At 40.3% G+C, this 11,169-nt stretch overlaps 2 pseudogenes; one reads left to right on the top strand and one right to left on the bottom strand.

The window, feature by feature from the left end:
• Window positions 1-10,928, bottom strand: part of LOC102845183 — a 40,230-nt pseudogene extending 29,302 nt beyond the window's left edge.
• LOC102859584 lies at window positions 8,189-8,582 on the top strand (annotated as a pseudogene).
• Window positions 10,929-11,169: the final 241 nt, after the last annotated feature.

Below are 11,169 nucleotides of genomic sequence, written 5' to 3'. Positions count from 1 at the left end.
ATTGTGATTTTGATTTGCATCTCTCTTATTGCCAGTAATTTTGAACATTTCTTCATGTGTCTGTTGGCCATCCAAATATCTTCCTCTGTGAAAAGACTTCCCATGTCTTTTGCCCATTTTGAAATTGTGTGATCAGTCTTTTTTCTTGTGGAGCCCCAGCAGGATTCTGTAAACTTTTCATATGAGACCTTTGTCTGAAATGGTATTGCCAAATTTTTTTTCCCAGTCAGTAGATTTTCTTTTCACTCTGCTGGAAAAAGGTTTTGATGAGCACAGGGCTTTTAAATTTTAGAAGGTCCCATTCTTCAATTTTATCCCACTCAGACTGTGCCTTTCTGGCTGTATTTGGCAGTCTCTTTATACAAAGACTAGGCCATCTGAACTTAATCCCAGTTTGCCTCTGATGAACTTTATGGTTTGGGGCTTTAGTCCTAGGTCCCTGATCCACCTTGAGTTCATTTTTGTGTAGGGTTTGAGATGTGGATCCTGTTTCACCTTTCTGCAGGTAGCAGTCTAGTTTTACCAGCACCATTTGTTGAAAAAATTAGTCATTTCTCCATTTGATATTATCAAATATCAGTTGTCGACTATCAGTTGACCATAGATAGCTGGGTCTATTTCTGGGTTCTCAATTCTGTTCCATTGGTCTATGCACCTGTCATTGTATATTACCACACTGTTTTAGTTACTTATACTGTGTAGTGCAGGCTGGGTTTAGAAGGGGTCATGGTACTAGGGATATTGTAGCTTATGTTAGATGGATCTTGGCCGAAAGCAGGGAGTACCAGAGGAATGTCTATCTATGTTTCATTGATTATGCAAAGGTGTTTGACTGTGTGGATCACAACAAACTGTGGCTAACTCTTAGAAGAATGAGAATCCCAGAAAACTTGATCGTGCTGATGTGAAACCTATACTTGACCAGGAAGCAGTCGTCACAACAGAGCAAGGAAACACTGCATGGTTTAAAATTGGGAAGGGTCTATGCCAGGGATATGTCCTATCTCCATATTGTTTTAACTTATATACAGAACAGATTATCCAGGAAGCTGGGCTGTATGAGAAGTGTGACATCAGGATTGGAGGAAGATTCTTCAATAATCTGCCTTATGCAGATGACACAATCCTGCTTGCTGAAACTGAGGAGGACCTGAAGAATTTGCTACAGAAGGCCAAGGACTGCAGCCTTCAAAATAGATTGAGACTCAATATCAAGAAGACAAAGATTCTCACCACTGGACCAGTTAGCAGCATCAGGATGGATGGTGAAGAGGTTGAGATTGTTAACAGCTTTAATTTGCTTAGCTCCAGAATCAACACTCTGGGCACTAGCAGCCATCCTATTGCAATGGGAAAGTCTGCTGTCAGAGACCTCTCCAAAGTACTAAAGAGCAATGGTGTCACTCTGGAGACTAAGGTACAGCTGATACAGGCTATGGTCTTTGCAATCACTTGTGATGCATCAGAGAGCTGGACAATGACTAGGGATGATAGAAAATTGATGCCTTTGAGCTGTGGTGTTGGAGAAGAGTATTGAATATACCATGGACTGCTAAGAAAACAAACAGATTCATCCTGGCGAGGGTTAAACCAGGCTGCTCCTTGGAGGCAAGGATTCTGAAACTTTGTCTGACATACTTTGGACATGCTTTGAGGAGGGATCAGTCCTTGGGGAAGGATGTCATGCTTGGAAGGGTGGAGGGACAGACAGCGCAGGAGAGGAAGACGAGGAAGACCCTCTATGAGGTGGATTGATTCAGTGACTGGGGTAATCTGGGGGGGGGGTGTCAGAGACAGTGAGATTGGCCCAGGACAGAGCAGGGTTTAGGGCTGTTGTACATAGGGTTGCTATGAGTCACAGGCAACTCAATGACAGATAACACAACAACTGTGTAGTAGGTTTTGAGGTCAGGGAGTGCTATGCTTCCCATTTCGTTTTTCAGAAGTACTTTGCTAATTTGGGGTCTCTTTCCTCTCCAAATAAACTTGACAATTTCCCTTTTGATCTTTTTGAAAAATTAATTTGGTATCTGTATCAGGATTGCATAGGACATGTAGATTGCTTTTGGTAGGATTGTAATTTTTCACAATATTGAGTCTTTCTATCTATGAACAGGGAACATTTTCCCATTTATTTATGCCTTTTATCATGTCTTGCAAAAATGTTCTGTAGTTTTCTTTGTACAGGTCTTTTGTATCTCGTGTTAGGTATACTCCCAAGTACCTCAATTTGTAAATGGTATTGCTTTCTTGGTTTTGTTTTCTGAGTTCACATCATTACTGTAGAGGAATCCCACTGATTTTTGGATATTGATCTTATATCCTGCCACTCTACTAAATTGGTCTACTAGCTCTAACAGTTTTTTTGTTGAGTCCTTAGGGTTTTCTATGTACACTATCTTTTTTTTTAGGTTGCCATTTGCTTGATATTTTTTTTTTCCAGCCTTTGATTTTGAGTGTGTCTTCTTCATTTTTTTTAGATGTGTCTTTTACAGGCAACATATTGATAGGCTTGGGGTTTTTTATCTATTCTGCTATTCTTTTTCTCTTAACTGGCATGTTTAGTACATTCACATTAAGTGTGATTATTGTTAGGCCAGGTTTTACCATTGTTATTTTGCTGTGTTTCTGTATTGTTTCTGGTTACTGTGGTCCATCCACTTTCCTTTGGTGTCTCTTTGTGAAGCACTGCATTTAAAATTTCTTGTAGTTTTGGTCTTGTTTTCACATATTCCTAAAGTTTCTTGTTTTGTGGAAAGAATCTAATTTCTCCTTCATATTTTATGGAAAGCTTTGCCAGGTATAGGATCCTTGGCTGTCAATTATTTTCTTTCCGCTTTCTGGATATATTATCCCATTGTCTTCTAGCTCTCATGATTTCTGCTGAGAAATTTGAGCTTAATCTAATTGTTTCCCCTCTGTAGATGACCCTTTGTTTTTTCTTGCGCTGCTTTTGGTATTCTATTGTTATCTTTTAATTTGGAGAATTTGACTATGATAATGTCTTAATGTTTTTCTTTTCGGGTCTAGTTTATTTGGTGTTCTCAGTGCTTCTTGAATGTGGATTTCCGTATTCTTCATAATACCTGGGAAGTTTTCTTCTAGCATTTCTTTCACAATTTCCTCAGTGACTTCTCTGTCGTGCCTATGTCTTGGAACTCCAGTCATACATATGTTGTTCTTTTTTATGTCATCCCACATGATTCTAATGTCTTCTTCATATTCTTTACATCTCATCTCTGATTTTTCTTCTATTACGTTTCCAGTAAGGATCTTGTCTTCCAGCTCATTGACTCTCTGTTCCATCTCTTCACTTCTGTGTTTTTGTCTGACCAGCGTGCTGGACACTTCTGCCATTTCGGTCTTAATATTCTGGATTGCATTTTCATGCTTTTCTGTTATTTCCAGTGCCATGTTGGCTGTACCTTCTCTGTCTTGTGTTGATTTTTTAAGTTCTTGTATCTTTTTATCTATACTATGAATGCTTTCTTCAATTTTTTGCGTTTTCTTCCATAGCTGTTCAAGTTGCTCCTTATCAATATATTTCTTCTGGATCACTGTCCCTGGGGTATTTTCCTCTCTTAATGGTTTCCATTGTTTCTTCCATCATTTGCATCTTCTTCTGTAGCTCAAATGACTCCATATCAACGTATTTCTTCTGGTTTTCTCTATCTGGGGCATTCACTGGATCTGCTTTTTTAGGAGAAGGGTTATTTTGTTTTTTCATGATGACTGAGGCAGACTGCTGTTTTCTTGACATCATGTGAGTCTTTTCTTAGTAGATGTTAAGTTGTTGTAAGTAGATAATTCATAGGGGATGGTAATGTTTTATAAAGGACCTTTATATTGGTGCTCCCCTCATGCCTTTCCAAAGTGAGATGACTGTTGCCCTCCAGAAACAGTGGCTCCACCTAACTAACCTCTTCCAGTTGACTTTAAGAAATTAAAAAAAAAAATTTAAAAAAAAAAATCCCTCATGATTTAGCTAGTCAGCAGTGTTCAAGGCCTAAGTACCTCTTTTCTCTACTCTGTGAGACAATTCAGCAGCAGATCTTTGACTTCATTCTTGTACTAGTCACAGGTGATGTCTTGACAGGATTTTGCATATAGGTGATCTCCTTTTTTGGCCCAAGGGCCACAGGAGCTTGTGCGGACGGGGTGTAACTCACTTGCTTTCCTGTGAAGGGAAATGGGAGGGAAGGCAGTGGGTGTTCCTCTGTCCAAGGGAGGTGTGCTAGTCTCTCTGCAGGGCTCTTCCCCTTCACAGGAGCTGGCAGGAGACGGAGTAAATCACTCAATTACCTGTGAAACAGAAATTCTTTTACACAAATGAACTACTCTGGAGAACACAATTCTGGACTTACAGAACTGGAAGAATGTTCCCTTAGTGACCTTACAGAGATGATCCAACAGTGAGTCTCACAAGGCTGCTTCTTCTTTACCCAGAGGAGTTTCATGCAGGTGTGTCCCTATAGGGTCAACACCCTCTAGCCAGTCAGATCGCTGAAACTACTTAACCTGGGGCTTGATTCCAGTCTATCAAGAGGACTTCTGAACCTCCCCGAGAATCAAGCACATTGTAGGCAGAATATATGTGTATGTTTATGGAGAGGGATACAGCAGAACACCATAGTTAAGGCTAATGAGCCTGAGTACCTGGGTCAACTGCTCATTTACTAGCTCTGTGGCAGAAATGTGTTTCCATGTTTGTGAAAATATAAGATAAAAAAAATAAGCTATTACCATAGTCACTGTGTCAATCCTACTGGTTGAGACTCTTCCTCTCCTTCCCTATACCTCCACCTTTCTAAGCATGATGTCCTTCTCCAAAGAATAACCTCTCCTACTAACATGCCCAAAGTATGTGAGATTAAGCTTCATCATCTTTTACTCTAAGGAGTTGCACCTTCTCCAAGACAAATCTGTTTGTTCTTTTTGCAGTCCATGGGATATTCGGCACTTTCCCCAACACCACAGTACAAAGGCATCAATTCTTCCATAATCTTTATTCATTGTCTAGCTATCAGGTGCGTGGCAAGTGATTGAAAAGACCTCAAATTGACATCCTTGCTCTTCAATAAATTTGGAGAGGTCTCTGACTACACACTATCCCAATGCAATATGTCTCCTGATCTCCTGACTGTTGGTACCAAGTATACTGATTGTGGATCCAATTAAGATAAAGCTGTTGACAATCTCAATCTTTTCTCCATTTATAATGATGTTGTCTATCAGTCCAGCAGCAAAAATTTTTGTTTTCTTGATGCTGCGATTCAATCCATAATTAAGGCCGCCGTGTTGAAACTTCTGCAGCAAGTGCTCCAAGTCCTTCTCACTTTCAGTAAGTAAAGTTATGTCATCAGCATAATGAAGGTTCTTGATGAGTCTTTCTCCAATCCTGATGCCACATTCTTCTTCTTAGAGTTTAGCTTCTCAAATAATTTACTCAGCATACAGCTTAAATAGGTATGAGAAAGGATGCAACCCTGATGCACACCTTTCTTAATTTAAAACCTTGCCGTGTTCTCTTGCTCTGTTTGCACAACAGCTTCTTAGTCTAGGTATAGGTTTTGCATAAGCAAAAGGAATGAGCAAATAGAAATTTCCATTCTTTTCAATTTTAGCCATAATTTCCTGTGATCCACAGAATCAAATACTTTAGTGTAGCTAACTAATCACAAATAGACATTCTTCTGGTATTCTTTGCTTTCAGCCAGGATCCATGTGGCATCAGCGGTGGCATCCATGGAGCCACGTCCTCTTTTAAGTCCAGCTTGAATATCCATCAGTCCTCTGTGTACTGTTTTAGCTATTTTTAAATTACCTTCAGCAGTATTTTTCTTGTATGTGATATTAGTGATATTGTTCAAAACAAGATCTCTTCCAGTCAGTCTGCCAGGCAGCTGTCCTCTAAACATCCTGGCATTGACTGGCGAGCACGTCCAGATCTGCGTCTGTCATTTGAAACATGTCTGCTGGAATCCTATCAAATCCTGGGGCCTTATTTTTAGCCAATGCTTTCAGTACAGGTTAAACTTCTTCCTTCCTTACCTCTGGCCCTTGATTGTATAGTTGTTGTTGTTGTTGTTGTTCTTATATGCCATCAAGTCGCTTGCAACTTGTTACTTGCATAGAGACCCCATGTACAACAGCCCTATATCCTGCTCTATCTTGTGCCAACCACATTGTCTCCAATCCACATACCCCATTACCCCAATCACTGAGCCAATCCATCTCGTCCAGGGTCTTCCTCTCCTGCACTGTCCCTCTACCCTCCCAAGCCTGACATCCCTCTCCAAAGATTGGTCCCACCTTGCAACATGTCCAAAGTATGTAAGATGAAGATTCAGAATCCTTGCTTCCAAAGAACAGCCTGGTTTCACCCTGTCCGTTTGTTTTCCTAGCCATTCATGTATATTTGATATACTTCTTTAGCACCACAGCTCAAAGGCATCAATTCTCCTTTTGTCATCCCTAGTCATTGTTGAACTTTCTGATGTATAGAAAGTGATTGCAAAGACCATGGCCTGAATCAGGTGCACCTTAGTTTCCAGAGTGACATTGTTGCTACTTCCTGAAATATTTCCATGTAGGCCAAGTCTTTTTGGTACAGGAATATAGCATGAGAATACAGAAGGAACATAGCATGATGACAGAAACAATTTTTTTTTTTCTTTCAGAGATATACTGAAATTCTCTTAAAGAATAATTTCATTCCCCTAGGTTAGGGAGTTCTGGTGGCATCTCTGTAGATAATGGTGCTGCCAGCTCAAAGCTTGTTTGGTGGTTTGAATCTACAGTTGCTCCATGGGAGAAAGATGGGCACTCGGCTCCTGTGCAATGTACAGCCTGGGAAACCCAAAGGAGGGTCAGCTATGAGTTAGAACCAGCTCAATGGCAATGAGGAGAGAAGTTACAGTCAACACTCTTTGGAAATGGGAGGAAGTTTAATCTCTGGGGAAGTTGAGTCAGTGAGAGCTCTGAGATTAACTAAGAGCAAGTCATTAAGAGAAAGACTGCTCATCACAAGCTCATACCTCAACCACCATCTTTATGACCACCTGCTGCTGAGATGTCCCCACCAGGGAAGAGATCAGAAGTGACTTCAATGCAGGAGCTGACCCTAAGGACACTCCTATAGATACTGACAACTTGAGGCCCCCAGCAAAAATCCAGTCCACCAGCCACTGGCCTTTCAATCAGCCCTTTAGTGGCTTATTCTTAAATATCAATAGATAGGCAGCCAAGCATTGTCAGACATGTGAAAAAAGTCTTCTAACGAAAAATTAAAATCTAAACAGACAAAAAGAGACTAGAAGAAATAAAGACAAGGTAGGGAAAGAAAATCCAAAACCAAAACTCCCAAATACTCCAAATCTAAAACTCCCAAATATCATCACTGACACTGATTTCCACAGATGGAAGAAGATATTGCTTCCAGGAAACAAGAACACAAAAGTATTAAAAAGAATGCAGCATAAGAATAAAGTCTTAAAAAAATATAGTCTTAAATAGGAAAGATACCTCAGCAGAAAGAAACTAAATAAAAAGACAATAATAAAATCAGACAAATCTTCAGAAAGTAGAATTTGAAACAAAAGCAAACCAGAGATGAGGTGAGCCTAAACATACAGGCAAGTATAAAAAAAGATAATCACTGATACTTAGGAATAGGTTTACTAGGAAGAAAATACAACCAAAAAATACCATCAAATATAAGAAAACTTCTGAGAGCTGAAAGTTTTAAGTCTCAAAACTGAAAGGGCTCATCAAATGCCTACCACAAGGAACTTAACACACCCCACCAAGCCTATCATCAAACAATTTCGGAATATAAAGGAGGGGGAACCCAGAAAATGGTGGGAAGTTCACAAAAGACTGACTGAGTTGCAGATTTCTCTGGATTTTTCAACAGTAATGGAAGTTAGAGGATACATAGTGCAACTGTGAGAGAAAACTATCTTCAAGCTAAAATCCTCCATTCACAAATCTACTTCTTTTTTTGATCAATTTTTTTATGTTATTAATTTTAATGAACATTTACAGAGATTTTGGATTTCCATTCATTCATTGACACAATCTACTTCTAAGAAGCGAGAGATAAAAAAAAAATTGTAGAAGCAAACTCAAAATTTATAACCTATAGGTCTTTCTGCCTCTGGCTGCTGCAGCAACAGGAATGGGATGGATGGTCATGGGTAACTGCTCCAGCTTCTTGATCAGGAGGAAGAAGCAGACCTATAGCACCAAGCCCAATAACCTCAAAGCCTGCAACTCCTTCTGCTACAACGAGCTGATCCACTGCAAGACCATGGGCTTGGAGCCGGCCCGACGACAAAGGGGTTGTGGCAGTGATGAAGCAGAGGTCAGGCCAGAGGAAACCAGCCACCACCTACGTGTGGCCCACCATTCACAAGAATGCCCAGGCCACACTCAGCAGCATCCGCCACATAATCGGCAAGAACAAGTATAGGCCTGACCTGCGCATGGCTGTCATCCGCAGGGCCAGCGCCATCCTGTGCAGCCAGAAGCAGCCCTGGATGGTGAGGAGGAAGCGTGCTCACCCCACCAAGAGCCCCTGAGCACCTGCCACCACAGCAATGAAGAGAGCTCGCCACACACACACACACACACACACACACACACACACACACTCTCTCTCTCTCTATTATAACCTACAGAACTCTTCTCAGGAGCATGTTCAACCAAAACAAAGGGGAACACAAGGAGGGACAAAGATTGGTAATCTAGGAGACGGAAAATCCAATACAGAAAGTGAGGAAAAACAAAAGTACACACAACAGCTGCATTCATTAATCCAGAAAATACACTGAGTGTGAGTAGTCACACATAAAAGAATGTAGGCTGTAAGATTCTGTTTACATCAATTTCTAGAAAAATATGATGACTCCACAGACAGAGCAGATGACTGATGGCCTCGGGTGTAGGTTAGGAGAGTGCAGGGCAGGGGACAACCACAAAGCAGCACCAACGGGCTTTCTGGGTGATAGAAATACTTGGCCTCTTGGTGGTTCTATAGGCATTTACATCTGTCAAAAAGCATTGGAACTATACACTTAAAATTGGTATCTTTTAATTTATGTCGATTATACACAGTAAAGTTTATTTTTATCCACCAGTGGTTTCACAGGACAAAGATAGACAATCTCTACATAATTTATAACCTTAGAAGCCCACCGGAGGGCCAACTATGAGTTGGTTCTGACTCAAGAGCACTGAGAGAGAAGTTAAAAAAACCGACTGTACATTGATGATAATCAAAGCAGTGTGGTCCTGGCATATCAACAGATGCAGAGACCAGTGGAAAAAATTGAGAATCCAGAAACAAATCCATCCACCTATGACAGCTGATCTCTGACAAAAAAAAAAAATGAAAGTCATTAAGTGGGGAAAAAGACAGCCTCTTTAATAAATAGTGCTGACAAACTTATTTGCAAAAAATTCAACCCATACCTCAAGCCATAAACAAAAAGCAACTCACTATGGATCAAAAATCTATTTGTATGGACTTGGAGGGAGGGGTTGTATAACAATGAAAGAATTTTTCCTTTACTTTTCAAAGAGAAGAATGAACTGGAGGGAAGGAGTGGACAGGGAGAAAAGAGCAACAATGAATGAATGCAAATCCAAAATCTCTGTAAGTTTTCATTAAAATTAATAATAATAATATTTTTTTAAAAAAGAACCTCTGTGTAAAACATAAAAGTACAAAGTTCATCAAAGAAAAAAATGGGCAAATTTAGGAGTCCTAATCAAGGTCATCAATCAATCTCTCCCTTTCTCATTGCCACTGAGTCAGAATCAACTCATAGCTGACCCTCTAGCCAATTCCAAATGTTGGAATTGCTATTTAATAGCACTGGAGGAGACTGTTCATCTTTGTTACATGGAGTTGTTAGTGGATTCAAGCTAGAGAGGCTCAGATTAATAGATAAAATAGAAATTGTACAATAAGCAGAGGATAAATTAAAGGGCTGGGACCTCCTAAAAACTACATCCCAAGAGTCTCATGTGTCATCTGTAAGAGAGTATGATAACCCTCCCATCAACAATTAAAAGAGAAGGAATGAGTAATCTTCTTCTGCTTGTTCACACAACATATATACTTCAAGGGCCTCATATGGGCCAAACTTGCCAATCTCTGTTAGATGACAAGGACATAAAAATAAGGAAGACAAGGTCCTCTTCATTAACATCACAGTCTGGTTGGGGTCTCTCACATACACTAATATGTGTTACTATCACATAGTATTTGTTACAAAAGAAAACAAAGTACAGAATAAGAATTCTGAATCATTCACTGCAGCCCTACTCATCCTCAACCACCAAACTCTGATGAATCTCTCCCTCCTCTGAAAGGAAGAAAAATCTTAGGAAAAAGTCGGATTCCACCAGCACTCAGTAATCTTATTCCTAAACACTAAAATAACAGGTTTCTTCTCTGATGAATCCAAAGTCATTTCAATGTTTCTCAACCTCAAAGTGTGTCCAGATGCACGAGAAATCAGGAACGTTTCAGTGTGATGGGTCATGGTTTCCAATGCCATTTAAATTGTTGTGTGCCTTCTGTCCACTTCTTCTCAGACCTTGGGGCTGTTTAAAACAGGAAGTGACTACTACTCAGAAAGACAACCAGTCTGTCCAAGTTTGAGTAATAAAATCCTCTGCATAAGCAAAGAGTAAAAGCAAGCAAGGCTGCCTCTGCTCTGTCATGCTCACAGCCTCCCAGAGCCCTTCCTTGCAGGTCCTGGCAGTTCAGACTTACAGTGCCAGTTGGACTCTCAAATATCCCAATCTTGCCCGCCTCCAACACATGGTATGGCTCTCATGAAGTCTTTCTGGATGGAATATAGAGTATAGGGAAAAGGGAACCGTATGCCACTGACTTCTTGGGCTTTATTAGCCATAATCCTAGAGGAGGGGGGAGAAAAAATAAATCAGTGTATTGTAGCTCTCCAGTGAGCTAGGAAGAAGTGACTTCAAATCTAGAGTAATAGCCAGGAGAGGTCTCCATCCTTGTGGAATTTTTCCTTGGGTACAAAATACCCAAACGCAAGAGAAGATTGGGTTCTCTTCATCCTCTGTATATGCTGAGGCCATAACCAAACCATGTGAACCATTTAATCAGAAATATCCATAGAAATACAG

Source organism: Elephantulus edwardii, unplaced genomic scaffold (assembly GCF_000299155.1).
Source record: "Elephantulus edwardii isolate Elephantulus edwardi_28Jun2011 unplaced genomic scaffold, EleEdw1.0 scaffold00096, whole genome shotgun sequence".
Taxonomy (NCBI): Eukaryota; Metazoa; Chordata; class Mammalia; order Macroscelidea; family Macroscelididae; genus Elephantulus; species Elephantulus edwardii.
The sequence above is the reverse complement of the archived record's forward strand: the minus strand, read 5'-3'. Positions and strand labels throughout refer to the sequence as shown.